The sequence below is a fragment of the Melanerpes formicivorus genome, unplaced genomic scaffold (assembly GCF_026170545.1).
Source record: "Melanerpes formicivorus ecotype bairdi unplaced genomic scaffold, bMelFor1.0.p_v2 SCAF_43, whole genome shotgun sequence".
Lineage (NCBI taxonomy): Eukaryota > Metazoa > Chordata > Aves > Piciformes > Picidae > Melanerpes > Melanerpes formicivorus.
In genome coordinates this window covers 46,538-69,644 of record NW_027142395.1, presented here as the reverse complement: position 1 = coordinate 69,644, position 23,107 = coordinate 46,538, and the positions used below count along the sequence as shown (strand labels likewise).

The 23,107-nt window shown below is 42.0% G+C and overlaps 1 long non-coding RNA gene across 2 annotated transcripts in view; it reads left to right on the top strand.

Annotated features, from left to right (window-relative positions):
• Nucleotides 1-21,699, top strand: part of LOC137451383 (uncharacterized) — a 61,802-nt gene extending 40,103 nt beyond the window's left edge. For both annotated transcript variants that reach the window (XR_010989807.1, XR_010989806.1), the window contains one exon: nucleotides 21,489-21,699. This is a non-coding gene — a long non-coding RNA (uncharacterized lncRNA). The remainder of the gene's footprint in view (nucleotides 1-21,488) is intronic.
• The last annotated feature ends 1,408 nt before the right edge of the window (nucleotides 21,700-23,107 follow it).

The following is a 23,107-nucleotide window of genomic DNA, read 5'->3' as shown; positions in this document are numbered from 1 at the left end:
AGCTGGATCAGGTTTCTTTTGTCCCCTGGGGGAAGCAGGGCTCTCACAACTCTCCCCCCACCCAGGGTGGTGTAACCATCACACTCTGCTTTTAGGAATCATAGAATCAATAAGGTTGGAAAAGACCTCAAAGATCATCAAGTCCAACCTGTCACCCAACACCTCATGACTACTAAACCATGGCACCAAGTGCCATGTCCAATCCCCTCTTGAACAACTCCAGGGATGGTGACTCCACCACCTCCCTGGGCAGCACATTCCAATGTCTAACAACTCTCTCTGTGAAGAACTTTCTCCTCACCTCCAGCCTAAACCTCCCCTGGTGCAATTTGAGACTGTGTCCTCTTGTTCTGGTGCTGATTGCCTGGGAGAAGAGACCAACCCCGTCCCAGATACAACCTCCCTTCAGGTAGTTGTAGACAGCAATAAGGTCTCCCCTGAGCCTTCTCTCCTCCAGGCTAAACAATCCCAGCTCACTCAGCCTCTCCTCATAGGAAGAGGAAGCATAATGTGTAGTTTCACCAGGTTTGGGGTAATTAGAGCTGCTGTCAGTGGAAATAGAAGGTGCTGGTGTCCTGAAGAATTTTGTACCTTGAAAAAAGTCTTGGAAATCTCAGTTCAACATAACCTTTGAAGTGTTTTGAAAGAGAAATGTGATAGTAGTGCAAGTAACCCCATCAGAGATTCATAGAATGTTAGGGGTCAGAAGGGACCTCTAGAGATTGAGTCCAACCCCCTTGTCAAAGCAGTATCACCTAGAACAGGCTGTACACAAATTCATCCAGGCAGGTTTTGAGTCTCCAGGGAAGGAGACTCCACAGCCTCTCTGCACAGCCTGTTCCAGTGTTCCATCATGCTCAAATAAAGACACATACACCTTTGGGCTCTGATGATGAAAAAGGACTTCAGTTATTTAGGAGAGATAGGTATCAAACATATTAGTTGTGCAATGCATAAATATTCTAATAAAATAGTGAGGGATGATTGTAATTCTCTTCCCTTCTCATGGCCAAGAAGGCCAATACCATTCTGGGCTGTATTAGAAGGGCTGTGGTTAGTAGGTTCAGGTAGGTTCACCTCCCCTTCTACTCTGCCTTAGTGAGGATGCATCCTGAATGTTGTGTCCAGTTCTGGGCCACTCAGTTTAAGAAGGACAGGGAACTGCTTGAAAGAGTCCAGCACAGAGCTGCAAAAATGACTAAAGGAGTGCAACATTAATGTTTGTAAATATGTAAAGGATGAATACCAAGAGGGTGGAGCCAGGCTCTTCTCAGTGATGCCCAATGACAGGACAAGGGGCAATGTGTGGAAGCTGAGGCATGGGAAGTTCCGTGTAAATGTGAGGGAAAATTTTTTCACCGTGAATGTGATGGAACACTGGAACAGGCTGCTCAGGGCAGCTGTGGAGTCTCTCTCTCTGAAGATATTCAAAACCCACATGGATGCATTCCTGTGTGACCTGATATAGGTGATCCTGCTCTAGTGGGGGGTGGGGGGGATCAGGGGGTGGGAGGTGGACTAGATGATCTTTTGAGGTCCCTTCCAATCCCTATCATTCTGTGATTCTATGATTCTGTGATTAATTGAATGCTGTTCAGTGAGCAACAAAGCCTGTACTTGCACAGGGCTGTTCTCTTGTAGCTGTTTTTCAACAGATCCATAAATCCATGTACTTTTCCTTCTGATGTTTGGATCTATCTGACTATTCCACCTTTACAGATCCAACCAGCTTTACACAGCTTCTGCTCAGACAAGTCTTTAAATCAACACTTAAGGCAAGCTTTAAAAAGGGAGGACATGATTTCTGTCCCCAGATGTCTCCTTTCTCCCAGGGCATTTGGTATAAATTTTAATTGGAAATTCCTCCTGTCAAGTATGTGTCACTTATTTTCCCTTAATTCTGTTTTCATCTCACCTCATAATGACTTCAGGAATGTTTTTAGTTTCCAAAGCCAAGGAAGCAGTTTCTTCTAGCAGCAATTGCATTTGCTATTAAATAAAAAGAAATACACTCTTCTGGCTCAGCTCTATTAAGATGATTGTACAATCTGTACTGTACGTTTGGAAGCTGCTGTAACAAGACATGCACCATATGGTGCATGTGGCATCCCCTTACCTCCAAGTGTTCCCATAATCAGTCTGGCTTGGTTGGTAATGAGCTCATTTGTTTAATAAGGAAAAAATATGGATGATTTTTTTTTTCTTTGAGGAGAGATGTCTCTATGTGAGAGAAAAGCAGGGCACAGAAATGTTATTTTTCCTCACCTCAGCTAGTCCTCTCATCAGCTTTAGGTATATAAAAATCAGGAATTTCATTAGAAGATAGTCCCTTAAGCGCAGGATTATGTTCAACATGATGCCATGACAGGAAAATACAATTTAAGTAAGAGAAGTTTTAGATCCTCCTTCCCTCTGGCAAATGCATAACCATAAATATGTGGGAAATGGCCATAATGGGGAGGAGAAATGATCAGCTGGCTTTTACTGCATGAGAAAAAAACAGGAGTCCTAATACCCTTAGGAAACATTCCGCATGAATTTTTCTTCTTGGAAGCTACTCAGAGTAAAACCCTAGGAGTATGATACAGAGAAGTCCAATTTAAAATTCCCTGTACCTTCATAGAATCACAGAATCAATAAGGTTGGAAAAGACCTTAAAGATCATCAAGTCCAACCTGTCACCCAACACCTCATGACTACTAAACCATGGCACCAAGTGCCACATCCAATCCCTCCTTGAACACCTCCAGGGATGGTGACTCCACCACCTCCCTGGGCAGCACATTCCAATGGCTAACAACTCAATCTGTGAAGAACTTTCTCCTCACTTAGAGCCTAAACCTCCATGGGCATGCTCCTGAAAGCCAGAGGTAGAGAGGGAAATCTGTTTAGACTATCACTACTCTTAGGCAAAGTAGGTCTTAGCATGTTACCATACTTGCCTGATCTATCCTAGACAGAAATAACCAGTTGTGAAGGCTTGAATCAAAACAAAAGAGGTCGAACCGAACCAGTGGGTTAACCTGACTATTTTCCCAAGACAGAAGTGAGGGAAAAGTAGCACACAAAATTCAGGATTGAGAACAAAAAACAAAACATAACAAAAAATTGAGAGAATAGAGTTTACTGGTCAAAAAATCAGACAAACATGGGAACTGGGGTTGCTCAGCCTGGAGAAAAGGATGCTCAGAGGAGACGTTATTGCTGTCTACAACTACCTGAAAGGAGGTTGTAGCCAGCTGGGGATTGGTCTCTTCTCCCAGGCAACCAGCACCAGAACAAGAGGACACAGTCTCAAGCTGCATCAGGGGCAGTTTAGGCTGGATGTTAGGAAGAAGTTCTTCCCAGAAAGAGTGATTTGCCATTGGAATGTGCTGCCCAGGAAGGTGGTGTAGTCACCATCACCAGAGGCATTTAGGAAGAGACCGGAGGGGGCACTTGGTGCCATGGTTTAGTTGATTAGATGGTGTTGGGTGATAAGTTGGACTCGATGATCTCAGAGATCTTTTCCAACCTGGTTAATGTCTATTCTATTCTATTCTATTCTATTCTATTCTATTCTATTCTATTCTATAATACATAAGTACCTTAGCCTACTTGCAGAAAAAGCATGGCACAAAGCAGTAGCAAACAGAATTAAGTGAGCCAAAAGCCCAAGCTAGAAAGATATTCCCCCATCCCTCCTTGTCCTGCTGCCATCCCCGTGGAAAATGCAACACCCAAAGAATCCCAAACCCAGAGACAGGAACAGGAAGCCTCCCATGTTGCAACCTGAACTTCAAGGCCCATAATACTTTGCTCCAGTTAGCACTTTCACTTTTTGAAGCTGACATGAGTGTGGCATGGCATGAATAACAGCAGCAGGTTCAATTCTATCCGTGATACCAGTTAAGGGAAATTGTTGTCCTGTATGGCGAAGCTGATGCAAAACACTCTTCTAGACTCCCTACTCCCAGATTTGTATCCTGATAAATAAAGGATGTACTCTGAAATAAGCATGTAGTAGACCATCTGACCCTATGACAGCTTGACATGGCCTTTTCCTCTGTCTCTCACTGGGGTGTTTTATTTTACACATATTAAAGATGAAGTCCATCAAAAATGGCATACTGCTGCTAAAAAAACCCACAAAACCACCACCACCACTAAAAATCTGCATGAATTTTGTGCACTTCAACACAACAAATGACACTGAGAAGCCAAACCAACACAATGCTTTCCAAACAGCTTGATATTACTCTAGATATTACTATAATCAAAATAGCATTATATTCTATACCTGCAACAATACAGTGGCTCCACAGGCAGCTGTGAGTCTATTTGAGGTTGTACTATCCTTTACCATTTTCTCAGTGGGCAAATGTTTACTCCAGTCCTTGTGTAATCAGATTCCTGAAGACAAGCAAAAGGAAAACAAGGAACAAACAGTATTATGTCCAAACTTCTGTTGCCCTCTTCTCCCTTTTTATCATTGCAGTATGTATATTGAGGCATATTCCAGCCAAGAATGCTGCTTTACTTGCTGTTCTTCTCAAAACGACACTTGTGGGCTATTGACAAGTCTATTGTAAAACTTAGTCTAAGAATCCTGAAGCTTCTTCAAGCATTTGTTTTGGCTTTGGTTCTGGAAACAGATATGGGATTTATGTGCTGGTAGCTGGTTTGTTAAAATTTGCTGTTGTTAGAGTTTCAGTTTGGAGAATCTCCAAAGGCTTGCAGATTTAATTTTGAGAAGCATCTGTTGACTTGGGTTTTCAAGGTTTGTGGTCAAGAGCAAGCTCAACCAGAGCACAGTCAGGCATGTTAGGAAAGAATATGTATGATGTGCTATCTCAAGCAGAAGTCTTGAAACAGGCATCCTGAAGGGTCAAACCCCAAAACAGGCCCTAGCCCAGACAGTGGGCTAAGTACCCAGGAGTGTGCAAACCTGGACACTTCCTGGTCCAGATAAACCTGCACCGTGTGTAAATAACTTTGTGACATAGCTATGAACTGTCTGTGCCCCTGGCCACATTTGGATATGCCCCATCCTATAGGTCAAGTTATCAGGTTTCTGTATTCCCAAAGGGCATTAATTTTCTTGGGACAGTATTTAAACCAGAGGAGAAGGCAGGCAACTTGCCTTGTTCTCATCCAGAAAGCAACGAGAGCCAGGTAGTTGTAGACAGCAATAAAGTCTCCCCTGAGCCTCTCCCCTGAGCCTCCCCTTAAAAAAAAATTACTTTTTATCATTCAGCAACCTTCAGAACAGAATTTAAGATGCTCTCATTTTGATTTGGCAACAGCCTTCTTGCATTAATTTGCGCTGGTGGTGTTAAGCAAAGGAAAATCAGAACCTGAAACTTCAGTGTGTGTCAGTTCAGAAAACTGTCAGACAGGAATTTGTGTCCTTCTGCTCCTACGTGGGAGCGGACTTGAATTGCAAATCCCAAGTTGTATTTAAACTGTGGATCACTATCTTACTTCCAGGGATGCGCAAACCCAGTTCAAGGTCAAGGATCATTTCACTCTCTGATGTGTGAAGGAAAGCAATTTCACCCATAGTAAAACATGTAGTGAGGGGCCAATGAAGAGAGAGAGATGATTTACATCCATGTTTCCTCAAGAATACTCATACATGCTTTGCAGTTAAGTAGACATGGGTTTAGCTGAAAAATCATAGAAGTTACTAGGAAATCTGTTTAAGATACTGTTTCTCTGGACAGTGTCTTGTCCTGGCTACACCCACTACATCTCAAGGTTTGTTACATCAAGGTATATGGTGACAGGTTGGACTTGATGATCGGTGATTCAGTGATTCTGTGAAAGGAGGAGCAGTGTCTTCATTGCTGCTTCCAAAACTATGATTATCAACTTATTATTGTCACCTTGTTGCTGTTTCATCCTTTTAATACACACTGCTTTGTACATACATATTGTATTACTTATAAATGCTTAGCCTGGAGAAAAGGAGGCTCAGGGGAGACCTTATTGCTGTCTGCAAGTACCTGAAGGGAGGTTGTAGCCAGGAGGGGGTTGATCTCTTCTCCCATGCAACCAGCAGTAGAAAAAGAAGACAAAGACCAAGCTGCACCAGGGGAAGATTATGCTCGTGGTGAGGAGAAAGTTCTTCACAGAGAGAGTTGTTAGCCATTGGAAGGTGCTTCCCAGGGAGGTGGCAGAGTCGCTGTCCCTGAAGATATTCAAGAGGGGATTGGATGTGGCACCTGGTGCCATGGTTTAGTAGGCATGAGGTGTTGGGTGACAGGTTGGACTTCATGATCTTTGAGGTCTTTTCCAACCTTCTATGATTCTATGAAAAGCAGATGGATTGAACCCCACCATAATCATCAGCTTTTAAGTTTTAGTGTTATCTGGTCAACCTATTTGCTGACATACTTCCACTTAATGACTGAACTCTTTCTGTGCTATGTCCCACTGTTCTTCCCCCAGGCCCAGGAGACAATAAGCTATGATTGAATCTCTACTATCATTTAAATAAATAAATAAATAAATAAATAAATAAATAAATAAATAAATAAATCAATCAATCACTTGGAGTTGTGAGTAGAAGCTTAAGGATTTGAACCTTTTCCCCACAGCTCAACAATCAGAAAGCAAATAATGAAGCACCTTGCATTATATCAGTTTTGAATTTTCTGGGTTTTTTTTGCTCAGTTTTAATTTTTTTTTTTCTTTTTTTTTTACATTAAAACTTCTGAATTGGAAAGATCTTATTTTAGGCTTCCTGAAATAAAATTCCATAGTAGCTTGTGAGTTTTTTTTTATGAGTAAAAATTCAGGGGTCCCTTCATTACAATTATAGTCACAGTATCAGTATTACAGTATCGCCAAGGTTGGAAGAGACCTCGAGGATCATCGGGTCCAACCTGTCACCACAGACCCATGACTAGACCATGGCACCAAATGCCATGTCCAATCTCCTCTTGAACACCTCGAGGGATGGTGACTCCACCACCTCCCCAGGCAGCCCATTCTAATGACTAATGACTCTCTTGGTGAAGAACTTTCTCCTCACCTCGAGCCTAAACCTCACCTGGCACAGCTTGATACTGTATCCCCTTGTTCTGGTGTTGGTTGCCTGGGAGAAGAGACCAACCCCTTCCTGGCTACTACCACCCTTTAGGTAGTTGTAGAGGGCAATAAGGTCTCCCCTGAGCCTTCTCTTCTCCAGGCTAAACAACCCCAGCTCCCTCAGCCTCTCCTCATAGGGCTTGTGCTCAAGGCCTCTCACCACCCTTGTTGCCCTTCTTTGGACACACTCAAGTGTCTCGATGTCCTTCTTAAACTGAGGGGCCCAGAACTGGACACAGCATTGTATCACCACTTTGAACTGAGATCAGCTTCTCCAAACCTAAGTGTGGTGACAGTTCTGTATCTCAGTGAGGGCATCAGGATCGTAGTGGACCAGGGAACATAGATCCAGAGTACAGTTCTCTTCTGATCTCTAAAGATGTTACCTTATCCTTCAACCACTCAAATCCTCTTTGAAGCTGGAAAACATTAATATATCAATGAAGATCAGGAGCTGAGAAGGCATAGGATACAAGCTGTGATAACCTAAAATCAGGTGAAGATGGAATGCTATTTTTGTCATCTCCTTCTTGCTCCCTCAGCCTCTCCTCATAGGGCTTGTGCTCCAAACCCCTCCCCAGCATTGTTGCCCTTCTCTGGACACCTTCCAGCAACTCAATATCTTTCCTAAACTGAGAGGCCCAGAACTTGACACAGGACTCAGGTTGTGGCCTAACCAGTGCTGAGTACAGGGGCAGAATGATGTCCCTGCTCCTGCTGGCCACACTCTTCCTTATACAGACCAGGATGCCATTGGCCTTCTTGGCCACCTGGGCACAGTCCTGGCTCATGTTCAGCCCACTCATTGTCTCCATCATCAACCAGGGCTTTGTCTCCAGGCACCAACTTCTTGCAAACAGCAGCAGCCACAAGACAGGTGTTTCTTGGCCAGAGTTGAGTCTTAATGCCATATAGTTGTCACTGTTTACAGATGAGGTGTTAACAAGTTGTCAATTACCTGCAGAAATGAAGGGTAAGGATCTGGATGAGAAGGGAGGAGTGACCTTGAGTCAAGGAAAGCTACTGCGACACACTCTGCAATGAATAATCCCATGGTTAATAACTAGCTTGTTCTCACCCATATCCCTTTGCATGTGCACTTTCTTTTATTACATCGATGATCAAGTAGTCAGTGCATATGGCTGAAGGCAAGGAATTAAAAGGTATAAATAACACACACTTTAATTGAAATCCAACTGTGAATGCCTGGCCTCTGTGATTAAACCTTTCATCACATGAATTGTCCCACCACAGGTACATTTATAATACTGGGGAAACTACTCAGCTTTAAAAAAACCCAGCATGTCTTTCTTTCAAATGTCCAAATTAAATCACCTTTGAGAATTTCTTTGACAGTAACAAGGCAAGTACTGTGGATTTAACAAACACTTTCCTGCATGTCTACAAAATCCTCATCTAGTCTCTTCTGCTCAAGGACTGGTGCCAAGCACTTTAAATATGTCTATACTGCAAAGAGAGAATGAGCATGAGAGCTGGTATTAAGTGTACTATGGGTCCACTGCCTTAGAATTAGAATCATAGAATCATAGAATCAATACAGTTGGAAAAGACCTCAAAGATCATCAAGTCCAATCTGCCACCCAACACCTCATGACTACTAAACCATGGCACCAAGTGCCATGTCCAATCCCCTCTTGAACACCTCCAGGGATGGTGACTCCACCACCTCCCTGGGCAGCACATTCCAAGGGCTAACAACTCTCTCTGTGACAAACTTTCTCCTCACCTCCAGTCTAAACTTCCCCTGGTGCAGCTTGAGACTGTGGTCTCGCCTGTTTTGTAATTTTCTATCCCTATAACTACTCATTAATGTAGTTTCTAGAATTATTATTCTTTTTAATAATTTGTTGAATTGTGTTAGAGCTGAATTAGATCAGCTCTAGGGTTGCCTAGTATTGCAGTCTTGATGCTGTCTTTTTCCAGGTTCCCTGCCTCCAGCAAACTTTTACACACAATTTTGAGGGGCTGGCTGCTGAGCTAGCAATGTAACTCCTAGGAGGATTTATCTGTGAGAGCAGATCAACATTTGCCTAACAATAGGAGCACTGCTGGTGTGATCCTTTACACAATGTACTGTAGAGTGGGACCTTGATTACTGTGGTAAAAGCAGGAATGATAGTGGAGGTGTTTATTACAGACCACTTGACGGGTAGACTGTCTGCAAGGACAATGAGTGGATGTTTCCAGGAGAGAGGGAAGAGATTGGCTGTTAGTAAGCCTCAAATTTAGAAGCCTGGTTTGTTTATAACTCCATCTGGAAGGGTCTTCCAAGCATTATCCAAGGCTTCCACCTCTATAATATGACGAACAGATTGAAAATATTTGTTCTTGAAAACAGTACCCAAGTATTTTTCTACTTCTGGTGGTTCACATCTGCAGTATGATGAATTTCTCTTGAAAAGTGAGTTCTGATATGAACTGGATGCATGATATCCTCTAATGAAAATTATATGGAGGGAAATCTCTGTGTCCAAGCTATACAAAAAGCTCATTGCTGCAGAGAATGAAGGAAAATGACCCTAAACCAAGCTCAGAGTCCTGCATTAGCAGTGAATAAGCCTGGTAATGTATCTTAAATTACTTGATGAAAGATATTTGGCTTCTCTCAAGGAGATTTGTCATCTAGGACAAACCTTCGTAGGATGTTTCTTGAACCTAAACTACACAACAGAGGCCAGTAAATATAGCCAGCCAAAAGGAGGGAAGGGCTCTGGGAGCCTTTAGAAATATGAATTATTTGGCTTCACTGCAGCATTCAGCTGGCTTCCTAGTTTTAAACCAATGTTTTGTTTTCCCTCTTGCTGTCTACTGTGTTTGCACTTGTCCTGCCAAATGTCCAAATCCAGGTTTGTGCTGCTCTTAAGCAACCTGATTTTATTTCTAGTGCTGCAGTAAGTGTGCCAGTTGAATGTAGCACTGTATAGAAAGAATCCTGTACTGGAAGTCTAGTTGAGAAATCTTACTTGAGGGCAACAAATGTGGGTAAAAGGAAAAGCTTGAAAGTGGTAGCCCTAGTTCTTCATCTACAGGAGCTAATAAGCACCACAAAAGTGGCTTTATCGTTCATGCATCACCTGAGATTTTGAACCTGAACTGTTTGAGCCTAAGATGATAGGGATTTTTTAAGTCTTACTCCTTTATAACTTAAATATGGTTAAAAATTGTACATGTTTCATGAAGAATGACCTTGGCATTTGAAAGAAAGATAATTCAATAGGCCAATTTACAGTAAACAATCTATTAGATTTTTATACCACATTCTTCTTGCAGAAAGGATTCCTAAAAGCCCTTTTTAAATCAGCAGGTTCCATCCCAGGGCAGAACAGGATGAAGGCTCACCTCCTTGCAGCTTACAATAGGATTTTCTCTAATGTATCCCTATCAGCTTCCCTGAAACTGCCTTTGCTTTGAAGGAGAGCAGAAGAAAGAGGAATCCTGCAGGGATAGTGCAGGCAAAAGCAACTGCTCTGATGTACTCTACTGTGGTTCATACGCAGCTGGGGATGTATAAAAGTGTTTCACTGGTAAGGGGGATATTGGCCAAGGCACCGTAGTTATACAATATTGCCATGGGACCATTAGATTCCACAAGAGCAGACACTACGCATTTTGAATTACCATTGCATCTAAAGCATAATGCTGCCAGTGGTGCTGTACCTCCATAGAGCAGCTGCCATTCAGCACTCAGAATTTGACAGTTATTCTGATGTTCCACTGTAAACCAGTGTCTCCTCTGTATTTCATGACACCCAATTCTTATGGGTGCAATGTCCTCCTGAATAAGAGAAAGACATAGCCTTATAAAAGGCTTGGTAAATTTGAGAACGTACACATTGTGGGGAATGAGTCATGGTCCCTGTACTCAGCACTGGTTAGACCTCACCTTGAGTACTATGTCCAGTTCTGGACTCCTCAGTTTAAGAAGGACATTGAGACACTTGAACGTGTCCAGAGAAGGGCAATGAGGCTGGGGAGAGGCCTCGGGCACAAACTCTGCAAGGAGAGTTTGAGGGAGCTGGGATTGTTTAGCCTGGAGAAGAGGAGGCTCAGGGGAGACCTTATTGTGGTCTACAACTACCTGAAGGGAGATTATAGCCAGGTGGGGGTTGGTTTCTTCTCCCAAGCAACCAGCACCAGAACAAAAGGCCACACTTTCAAGCTGCATCAGAGGAGGTTTAGGCTGGATGTTAGGAAGAAGTTCTTCCCCGAAAGAGATTGGCTATTGGAATGTGCTGCCCAGGGAGGTGGTGGAATCACCATCACTGGAGGTGTTTAAGAAGAGACCGGATGAGGCACTTGGTACCATGGTTTAGTTGATCAGATGGTCTTGGGTGATAGGTTGGACTCGATGATCTATGAGGTCTTTTTCAACCTGGTTACTTCTATTCTATTCTATTCTATTCTATTCTATTCTATGCTATGCTATGCTATGCTATGCTATGCTATGCTATCCTATCCTATCCTATCCTATCCTATCCTATCCTATCCTATCCTATCCTATCCTATCCTATCCTATCCTATCCTATTCTTCACCATGAGAGTGGTGAAACCCTGGAATGGGTTGTCCAGGGAGGTGGTCGAGGCCCCGTCCCTGGGGGTGTTTAAGAGCAGGCTGGATGAGGCTCTGTCCAGCCTGATCTAGTGTGGGGTGTCCCTGCCCATGGCAGGGGGTTGGAACTAGATGATCCTTGTGGTCCCTTCCAACCCTGAATGAAACTATGAAACTATGAAACTATCCTATCCTATCCTATCCTATCCTATCCTATCCTATCCTGTCTTATCCTATCCTAAATACTATTATTCTCTTAAAACCATACATGCTGTAATGTTAGATTTAATTTCAGTATTTTAAGTGAAAAATTGGTGATACTTTCTTTGAAACAATTGTATACAGGTAAGAAAATTAAGGGAAATGAAACAAAGAGGAGTGAGCTATTCATATCAACTCCTGGGGGTTTTCAGCAAAATAGATTTTATTTTTTTTCCCATTCCCCAGATTCTGTTGAAAATGTGGTTACTTCATACATGTGGATTAGGTCTTGTCAACACTAAGAAGATTTGCTTTTTAACTCTGTATGTGTCATTAAACTGGTATAGCATAAATACAGTTATTGCCAATGCAAAAGTGCTTCCATCAGTATAGCTTCCTGTAGATCAGCAGGAGAAAAAAGTTACACATCCATAAATCACTTTATGTTATTCAGACTGTATCTGCATTTGGGCTTTTATTACCTCACTTCACTGGCAGTCAGGCAAATGAGCAGCTCCCTTTCTACCCTGGCAGTGAATCAGAACGTGCCAATAGGCACAGCATTACACTTGCCTGGGTTTCCTGGGTTTCAGTTTTCCCTGAGCAAGTGAAAGGTAATTATGTGATCTTGTCAGGAACAAAACAAAACAAAAAGTTTGAGTTTTCTCTTTTTGAAAAGTATAAAATCCTTTGACCTCAAAAAGTTAACGTGCACAATTTCAGCTGAAAACATTAATCAGAAACGCAAACACTAATGTTCAGGATTCTTCCTCTGCGTCTCTTTGGAGATTCTTAGGTTGTTCATGTTGCAAAACTGCTCTGAGCTCTTAACACGCTCTGTAGGACTCATCTGCCCCTGTGCTCAGCACTGGTTAGGTCATACCTTGAGTACTGTGTCCAGTTCTGGGGGGTCTCAGTTTAGAAAGATGTTGAGTTGCTGGAAGATGTCCAGAGAAGGGCAACAAAGCTGGGGAGGGGTTTGGAACACAAACCCTATGAAGAGAGGCTGAGGGAACTGGAGGTGCTTAGCCTGGAGAGAAGAAGGCTCAGGGGAGACCTTCTTGCTGTCTACAACTACCTGAAGGGAGGTTGTATCCGGGATGGGGTTAGTCTTTTCTCCCAGGCAACCAGCACCAGAACAGGAGGACACAGTCTCAAGCTGCACCAGGAGATATTTAGGCTGGATGTTAGGAAGAAGTTCTTCACAGAAAGAGTGATTGGCCATTGGAATGTGCTGCCCAGGGAGGTGGTGGAGTCACCATCACTGGAGATGTTTAGGAGGAGACTAGATGGGGCACTTGATGCCATGGTTTAATTGATTAGATGGTGTTGGGTGATAGGTTGGACTCAATGACCTCGAAAGTCTTTTCCAACCTGGTCTGATCTGGTCTGGTCTGGTCTATTCTATTCTATTCTATTCTATTCTATTCTATTCTATTCTATTCTATTCTATTCTATTCTATTCTATTCTATTCTATCTTCCAACTGGCAGTCCTTCTTGTAGACATGCTATAGATCATCACTTATATCAAAGGGAAAAGGAGTGAGGTGGTGAATGCAGGTTGCAAGGAAGACTTTTACTGCCTGAAAGCTTATGGAGGAACTTGTTCATTGAAGACTCTATTTCCCTTTCTTCTTTGAATGAAAAAGATTATAGGGGGTTTCCTTCTTTTGGCAAGGATGGAATGGAAAAAAATTAAAATCACCATTTAGGAGTTAAGTAGCATGTCATGAGCATTGACCAAGGTCATTCTCCTCTTGTAGCCTAATATCCATGCACCTTCTTTCCAGCATTTTTCACCATGACAGCTGAGATAAACAGCTAAAGACCAAGTCATTATGAGAGGCTGAAGCATTTGTTTTAAAAACAAAGCAGGTTAAGCATTACTTGAAATTAGCACACAGCTGCAACATATAAATCCAGATGTCTAACCCATGAGATTTCTGCTTCTCTTGGTTCTGTGGTTTTACATAGTTCAGTGACAAAACCAGTTTTACTGGAGGTGCTGACAGAAATGAAAGCTGCATTTCTCTGGCCACAGGTAGAAGTTCATGACACACTAGACTGTTTTTATACTCTTATAATGTTGTTGTCATCAGTGTTTAGGAATCTGTGTGCAGAGCCTGTCTCTTCTGCCTTGAAATACATTTACAGTAGTGTTTTAAATGCTAAAAGGTAATGTTCAAAGCATTCAGAACAAGTTATGCAATGGTTTCCTGAGTAAGATCAGTGCCAAGCAATTCCTCTTAAATGTAGAGATGTCTATAAATTAGGGGCACAGAATGAAGCACTCAGTGACTTCCAGAGATTTTGAATCTGGATTCAGGACTCAGATGTGCTGTTCATTCCTGGCCTGCATCAGGAACAGTGTGGCCAGCAGGAGCAGGGAAGTCATTGTGCCTCTGTACTTAGCACTGGTTAGGCCGCACCTTGAGTCCTGTGTCCAGTTCTGGGCCCTTAAATTTAACAAAAATATTGAGAATCTTGAACATGTCCAGAGAAGGGTAACAAGGCTGGTGAGAGGCCCCGAGCACAAGCCCTAGGAGGAGAGGCTGAGGGAGCTGGGATTGTTTAGCTTGGAGAAGAGGAGGCTCAGGAGAGACCTTCTTGCTGTGTACAACTACCAGAAGGGAGGTTGTAGCCAGGAGGGTGTTGGTCTCTTCTCCCAGGCAATCAGCACCAGAACAAGAAGACACAGTCTCAAGCTGTACTAGGGGAAGTTTAGGTTTGAGGAAAGGGGAGAGTTATTAGCCATTGGAATGGACTGCCCAGGGAGGTGGTGGAGTCACCTTCCCTGGAGGTGTTCAAGAGGGGATTGGACGGGGCGCTTGATGGCATGTTTTAGTAGTCATGAGGTGTTGGGTGACAGGTTGGGATTGATGATCTTTGATTCTATTCTATGATTGATGACTTTATTTGATGTGATTTGTTTTGGTTTGTTTGGTTGGTTGGTTTGATTTGCCTTTTTTTGGTATTTGTGTTTTGTTTCATTAAAGTCTCTATCACTTTTTTTGCACCTCTGAATTCTGATGCAGTATTTTTCACTGAGAGAGTTGTTAGCCATTGGAATGTGCTGCCCAGGGAGGTGGTGGAGTCACCATCCCTAGAGGTGTTCAAGAGGGGATTGGATGTGGCACTTGGTGCCATGGTTTAGTCCTGAGGTCTGTGGTGACAGATTGGACTTGATGGTCTTTGAGGTCTCTTCCAACCTTGGTCATTCTGTGATTCTGTGTGATCGTGCATTGGCCTTGCTCAGGCCCCTCAAATTTGTTCCCCTCACTTTTGCAGGAAATGCAGTGCTTCTTGATTTTTGATCTTGTTTCCACTTCAATTTTAAAACTGTAATTTCCTTGGATTCTCCTGCTGCCAAACCCTGGCCACTAACCATGCGTTATGCCAAACATGGTGATTTGCTATGCCTTTTGCCTTCACTATATTCATGGTTTGTATTTGACTCAAATTTAATGTTGCTGCCCTGTTTTCCTCCTCAGTGGTCTCAAATGAAGTTTAAAGTTTGCAACACCTTCATGAAGAAAAAGTCTGCTGTACCAAAGTAAAACTGTTCACCTTCTTTACCCTTGATCAGAAAAGCATCAGAACCACAAAGAACCGGCCTGTCACTTTATCACCACTGATCCCTGCAATCGGACTCAAGGATTTGTTGTTCCCTCTTTGGTTCAGCTACTGTCCATTCTGTTGCCCATCCCTGTTCTTCACTTTTATGTCCTTGTGTGACATGTGGAATGATCCTGCAGGCAGGCAATTTATGATAGAGGATCTCACAGTGCATTTCAAATTGTTAGTGTCCCCAAGATACTTTTTCCAGACAGCTGGTCCAGCATGCAGGGGCTCATATCTCATTATCTTCCATCTTATGCAGATTAGAATTGTCAAGGGGATTTCACTGGGACCATTTGCAGAAGGAGTGGGCTAACAGAGAAATGTTTGACTCAGTTTGCAAAGAATTTGCCAGGCAATACCGATTAATAATACTGGAGATAATGATTGTTAATGTTTGTTTCACTGCAATGTGTGTCATTCAGATGTAGATTTTGGTCTGTTATGACAGTTTTATTTGTGGTCTGATTTTTCCCAGGGGTGTGAATGGATTGCTGTTTATACAATGCAGCTGTGTTTTGGATACACTGGTACATAAGCTCTGGACATGATTCTTCTCTGAGATGCTCTGGTTTTATTTCCTTGTGACAATGCAGGGAAATAAACACACAACTTTCACAGTCAGTATGAATGGTAAATTTTCTGTAAATTCATCAGAAAATTGATAAATGTAGAGTTTCTAAACAATTATAACTAGCATAAATTATGAAGCTACAGTAATTATGAAGCTACACTAACAGGAAATAAAATTCAATAAAAAAAACATGGTGCCAAGTGCCACGTCCAATCCCCTCTTGAACACCTCCAGGGATGGTGACTCCACCACCTCCCTGGGCAGCACATTCCAAGGGCTAACAGCTCTCTCTGTGACAAACTTTCTCCTCACCTCAAGCCTAAACTTCTCCTGGCACAGCTTGAGACTGTGTCCCCTTGTTCTGGTGCTGGTTGCCTGGGAGAAGAGACCAACCCCCTCCTGGCTACAACCTCCCTTCAGGTAGTTGTAGACAGCAATAAGGTCTCCCCTGAGCCTCCTCTTCTCCAGGCTAAGCAACCCCAGTTCCTTCAACCTCTCCTCATAGGGCTTGTGCTGTATGGCTAGATACTAGTCCCAAATGCCTTCTAAGCTACTAGTCACCTTTTGTTATGATGTTCACCCCAACCTCTACACGTGCTGGAATGCATGCATCATTTTTCCACACATTTTTTAACAGATATGGCAACTGCTTCTGTTCTAGCTGTACAGAACAGATGGAAGCCAACAATGAAAACACTCACATGATGCCAACAGGTTGCTGTTATTTTGTTTGTTAGTTTATATCTCTAAAGGTACATTGGAGGAGCTAAAGGAAAAAAAGGGGAGGAGGGGAACAAGTTGAAGATTTGAAATAAGTCAAAGAAACAGGACATTAAGAATCAGTGATGGTTTATGACTCCAACCCTGATGGTACACCAGTGAGAGAAGAGGAATGTCATCAGGAGGAGTCACCATCACTGGAGGCGTTTAGGAAGAGAATTGATGAGGTGCTTGGTGCCATGGTTTAGTTGATTAGATAGTGTTGGATGATAGGTTGGACTCGATGATCTCAAAGGTCTTTTCCAACCTGGTTATTTCTCTTCTATTCTATTCTGTATTAAATATCCAGTTTGGAAACTTGATTCTGTAACAATTGGTATAAATACAATTTTTGAGAGCAGGAGGTAGAATGCTACTTGGTTGCAGAGCCCTAACAGCAGAATAATGGGGTTTCACCTTAAGATAGCTGTCAGTGTGCCATCAAAACATAGAATTATTGACTTTTCACTTCCATTTTTTTTTTCTGATTCCATTATTTTTCAAGGGTCCTTCACATTCCAGCACTATACAGCATTACAACAGGACTCTGCATGTGAAACAGATGCTTGCATTTGCAGACACTGTGATATATGAAGGACCCCTGAGCAATTCAGACTTCAAGTCAGCGGAGACTCTTCCTTTAAGTAGAGAATATTTTTTTCCTATAGGAACTCAACTCGTAAAGATCAGGCTAGGTTGCTATAATCCCATAAATCTGTGCTGACCTTGTGAATCAAGGTCGTCTCTAAGCTACAGATCGGATAGTAAGGATTTGCTAGCGTGGGCTTGGAATGATTGCATTAATCACAGGTAAATAAACTGAGTTGTGGGAATCACTAAGATCAGAAAGAATGGTAAAAGGGACTCAGCAACAGATGTCATTCAGTCTCTAAGCAGATATTCAGACAGAAAATTCATTGCTGCATTAATGTTCAGGGCTGGAGAAAGGATCCTGTCATCTTTCTTTATGTATCACCTATAAAGTTACTGAAGTTTGGATAGAGTCACCTACTAAATGTGTTGGGTTTTGTTTTTTTCTGAACAACAAGTTGTGATTTTTTTTTTTTAAATACCTTATTGTTGTTAGTTTTATTGCTCAATATACACACAAAACATACTTTCATCCAGCATATTCCCTCATGTGGACAGCATTTGCCGTGTCACCTACCCTGGCATTTGGCTACAGGAGTTCTACAGGAAGCAGGGAACTCTAGATGCACCTTTTCTGTTGCATGTTCTTTCCCTTTCCCTGGTTTGTACTGTCCTATCAGGGCTAATCTACAGTTGTACATGTAAGAGCTTTATCATCTGCTGTGTTGTACTCAGTGGTTCATCGCTCACTAATCCAGTGTCAGCATAAAACCAGCTTTCTCACTTTTCAGAGAGGCTTTCAGCAGCTTCTCACTGGATCCAGACAGCAGGGATAGAATGGTGCCAGAAGAAGCAAGTCTATGCATGGACCCTTGGCTCTTGGGAAAGAAAGCAAGTTGGTGATAAAGTCTTGCATGACCTCTAGTGTCTCCCTCCTCTGCTCTGATTCTGGCATGTAAGTCAGCTCAGACACACCAGGTTGTGTGGTAAGGAAGGAAGACTTCACTGATTTTTTGCTCAGGAGGCAAGTAAGGCTGTGATGCCCTAAAAGCATAAGTGTATATAAGTGTGTGTGCACAGGTATATATACATATATAAACAAAGAATTTCAGTAATGGTTTTTGGGTAATCAAGTAAGATACAAAGGGCATATGCTTTTGAGTTAAAAGAAACCTGTGCTCTCACTGATTTCAGCAAGAGCTGAAAAATTTCAGCGTCTTTGAAAACTTCAATGCTCCAGTTATAGAATAGAATAGAATAGAATAGAATAGAATAGAATAGAATAGAATAGAATAGAATAGACCAGGTTGGAAGAGACCTTCAAGATCACCGCTTCCAACCTATCATCCAACACCACCCATCCAACTAAACCATGCAACCAAGCACCCTGTCAAGTCTCCTCCTGAACACCTCGGTCAAGGTCAGTGTCTAGACCTAGCAAAAAATTCAAGGGAAAAAAAAAAGTGATGCCTGTGATTTGTTGTAGGCCATGTATTCCTCTGTGCAGAGAAGGAAATGAGGAATCTTGGCTCTCTGTACTAAAAAAGCCACTTCAGCCAGTTTCCACTCCTGTTTATGGGCAAACCACAGAAAAGAAATCGTTAAAACTATAGGAGAATTGTAGCCTGTCTGTGGATGCTCTCCTGGGTCACAGGTTGTTTCATGTGGTTGACAGCTTGGTAGAGGACTAATTGATTATGGTGAGCAGCTAGTGAATCTAGGAGCATTTTGAGCTTTCAATTTAGATAATGGAGAATGGAATGGAATGGAATGGAATGGAATGGAATGGAATGGAATGGAATGGAATGGAATGGAATGGATGCAATGCAATGCAATGCAATGCAATGCAATGCAATTAACCAGGTTGAAAAAGAACTATGAGATTATCAAGTCCAACCTATCACCCAATAAGTAGCAGCATTAAGTATGAGAAAGGTCAGTTGTTTCTAAGAATCTCAACCCATTCCTTAACCACAAAAATCAAATTGACAGGTGTGCCACCTAGAGAACTACACTGCAAACTGCATCAGAAATGCCAAGTGGTGCCATGCTTGTGCCTAAATAAGGGACCTGCTCTGAATATTTGAAGCTGTGACACATTTTTTTTTTCTGATTTATCGAGGGGGGGGGAAGGTTTGTGGAAAAATACCTTATTCTTATATATTAATGTGTTTAATCACTTAATATTCCTAGACTTTGATAGAAATTTCATAATTTTCTCTAATCAGTGCAGTCCAACCTGTCACCCAAGACCTCATGGCTACTAAACCATGGCACCAAGTGCCACATCCAATCCCTTCTTGAACACCTCCAGGGACCGTGACCCCACCACCTCCTGCTGTTTTCTAGAGAGCTTCACTGTTTGTGTCCAATAGCATGAAGATGAACTTGATGGAAAACTACAGAACTTGTCTTATCTAGCCCCACCTTCTATTCAAGAGGTATATTCTGCAGGAACGGAGCCTTTGCAGCCCTTTATGCTGCATTTTGCATGTTTTATTAGCCTATACCCATGTATCTCAAATGACAAGTCTTACACAAAGAAGATGCACCACTGTCTGGTCCATCATCAGGAGGCTCCTGCTCCCCAGCATCCTTCTTTCTAGCCATGACTGCAGTTTACTTATTCCTTTGTTTTGTCTCACTAAGCAATTCTTTTGGATGTTACTGTGTAATAAATAATTCAGAGTAATAATCTTTGAATGTGATATAATTGTACCTTAACAGTGGCATCATTGCAGCTGACCCTCATTAAAGTTGAAAGTCATGAAAGTTTCTGAACAATAAATTACTTGGGGGAAAGTCCTGTTAGATTCCAAAAATTTAGTAATAGGAGACTTGTTGACCAAATAAAACCCAATGTTAGATATATTGTCAAAATGTGTGATGCTGTACTGTGATGATATGATGTTCTCTGGCGATTTCATAGTCTTTATTATTTCTGGCTTGACTTTCCTAGAGGTTGACAGAAAGCAGACTATGACATTAATCTACAGCTTAGATAGAATCATAGAATCAATAAGGTTGGAAGAGACCTCGAGGATCATCAAGTCCAACCTGTCACCCCACACCTCATGGCGCCAAGTGCTACGTCCAATCCCCTCTTGAACACCTCCAGGGATGGTGACTCCACCACCTCCCTGGGCAGCACATTCCAAGGGCTAACAACTCTCTCTGTGACAAACTTTCTCCTCACCTCAAGCCTAAACTTCTCCTGGCACAGCTTGAGACTGTGTCCCCTTGTTCTGGTGCTGGTTGCCTGGGAGAAGAGACCAACCCCCTCCTGGCTACATCCTCCCTTCAGGTAGTTGTAGACAGCAAGAAGGTCTCCCCTGAACTTACTCTTCTCCAGGCTAAGCAAGCCCAGCTCCCTCAACCTCTCCTCATAGTGATTGCGCTCAAGTCCTCTCCCCAGCCTCTCTGCCCTTCTCTGGACATGTTCAAGAGTCTCAATGTCCTTCTTAAACTGAGGGGCCCAGAACAGGACACAGGACTCAAGGTGTGGCCTAACTAGTGCTGAGTACAGGGGCAGAATGACTTCCCTGCTCCTGCTGCCCACACTATTCCTGATGCAGATGTTTCAGTAAAAGCATTGTTGGGTTGTTTGTTTTATTTGTGTGTGAGGTATTGCTTATTTCTTTGTGGTTTTGTTTTAGTTGGTTTTGACAATGATGGTAAATGGGGATGTAAAAAGGATACTCCAATATTATATATATGTGAATTGCCCACTTCCTTAAGTCCAAGGAGGAAAGTCAGTTCAGATAGCATTATGATAACCAAGTTTATTTCAGTTGTCAAAAGTGTCCTGATGTTGATACTTGGAGCTACTTACACCAAGCAATACGCAGAAGCAGACAAAGTATTAGGAGAGAAAACAGATTAAAATGCTACCAAATGCTTTATTGATTTATTTTCAAGAAACTGTTCCAGTGTGTCTCTTGGGCTTTTGGTTAAATCCAGAACCAACTGGAAAATTATGAACTTGAATATTTGAGCTGTATTAGTCAGGAATACCAGCAGAGCTTGAGAGGTCCATCTGAGCAGCAGCTGTCTCCTGATCTCAGGCATTTGTCAGCACTACCCTGTTAATGTTCCCATAGGTAGGACCTCTGAAGCAACAAACAGCACTGAGGAAAGCTTCACACTCCTGGGAAGTGGCCAGAGAAGAAACAGGATTGGGCTCTTCACTTCTAGCAACGTGACCCTTCCTCTCCTAAATCACGTCCCAAGGGATCTGGGATTGAAAGGATTTATCTTCACTCTCATTCCTGTCTGCGTGAATAAAGGCCCTTCCTGTTCATCTACATTTCTTTGAAATAAAGTTACTATCTAATAACAATCTCTTCTAGCTGAACATCTATTTTACCACTAGGGAAATAAGACCCTTAAGCAAATTTCCTGGAAGTATTTGTTAATTTCCAGAAGTGCTTAAATATATTTAACTGGCAGCAGTGTAATGACCTTAATAATACTATGAACAACTGCTGAGCTGTGAGTTTGGCTCTAGAAAGTGAGAGGTAGGGGAAATGGGAACAAAAGAATCTATTAGGGCTGAATCTTCTGGGTTTTTTTATTTATTATTATTATTATTGTTATTATTATTGTTATTGTTATTATTATTATTATTATTATTATTATTATTATTATTATTATTATTATTATTATTATTTTTTTTTTTTTATTTTTTGCTTTTTCTTTCCTTCCTCTGTGCATATGTGAATTTGGACTACCTTCTCCCAAAAGGCGGGCAGGAAGGAGAAGAGGTAGAAAGACTTAGAGTTGTTAATTTTGTTCACCATTTACACTGAGTGACTGAATCTTATTACTCCAGATATTCAAGTTGTTAGTCTTCAAGGATTTGCTGATGGCTGAAAAATGCCATAGGTTGGTGTGTGTAACAGAGGAAGTTTAGGCTTGAGGTGAGGAGGAAATTCTTCACAGAGAGAGTTGTTAGCCATTGGAATTTGCTGCCCAGGGAGGTGGTGGAGTCACCATCCCTAGGGGCGTTCAAAAAGGGATTGGACTTAGCACTCGGTGCCATTGTTTAGTAGCCATGAGGTGTTGGGTGACAGGTTGGACTTCATGATCTTTGAGGTCTTTTCCAACCTTGTTGATTCTATGATTCTATAACAGGTTAAACCTTGAGAACCAGTTAACCTGTCTGTTTTCCTCCAAAACAGAAGAGATTGAAAAGTATCACACACAAAAACTTCCAGAGTGAGATAAAAGTTTAATATAAATGGGATTCTTTAAGTGCATAATTACCTTAGCTAATAATACAATGCACAATTATCTTATCTTAGCCTATTTGCAGAAAAAGCACAGCAAAATGCAAGAAAAACATAAAGCATAAAAGAAAACCAGTGCGCTACCCTGTAGTGGTGTGATGGTTTAATGCACCCGCACCAACAAAAACTCGGCTAGGCACAGTCAGAGAAGTGAATGAAGCTGTATTTTACAAGCAATAATGAAATGCAATGAATATATATAAAATATACAGTATTTACAATATCATACAAGAATTTACAGGAAAGAACACAACACAGAAAAAAAAAAATAAAAAGAGAGAACAGTAGAAAAAGAATGTTAAGAGAATTCCAGTTAAGCTCAAAGCAGTTGTTAAGAAAGTCAGCTGCTTATCTTATCAGTTTCAGTTCAGGGTCAACATGCATTCAGTCTGGCCAAGAAACAGAAGACATACTGAGACCAGAATGTAAAA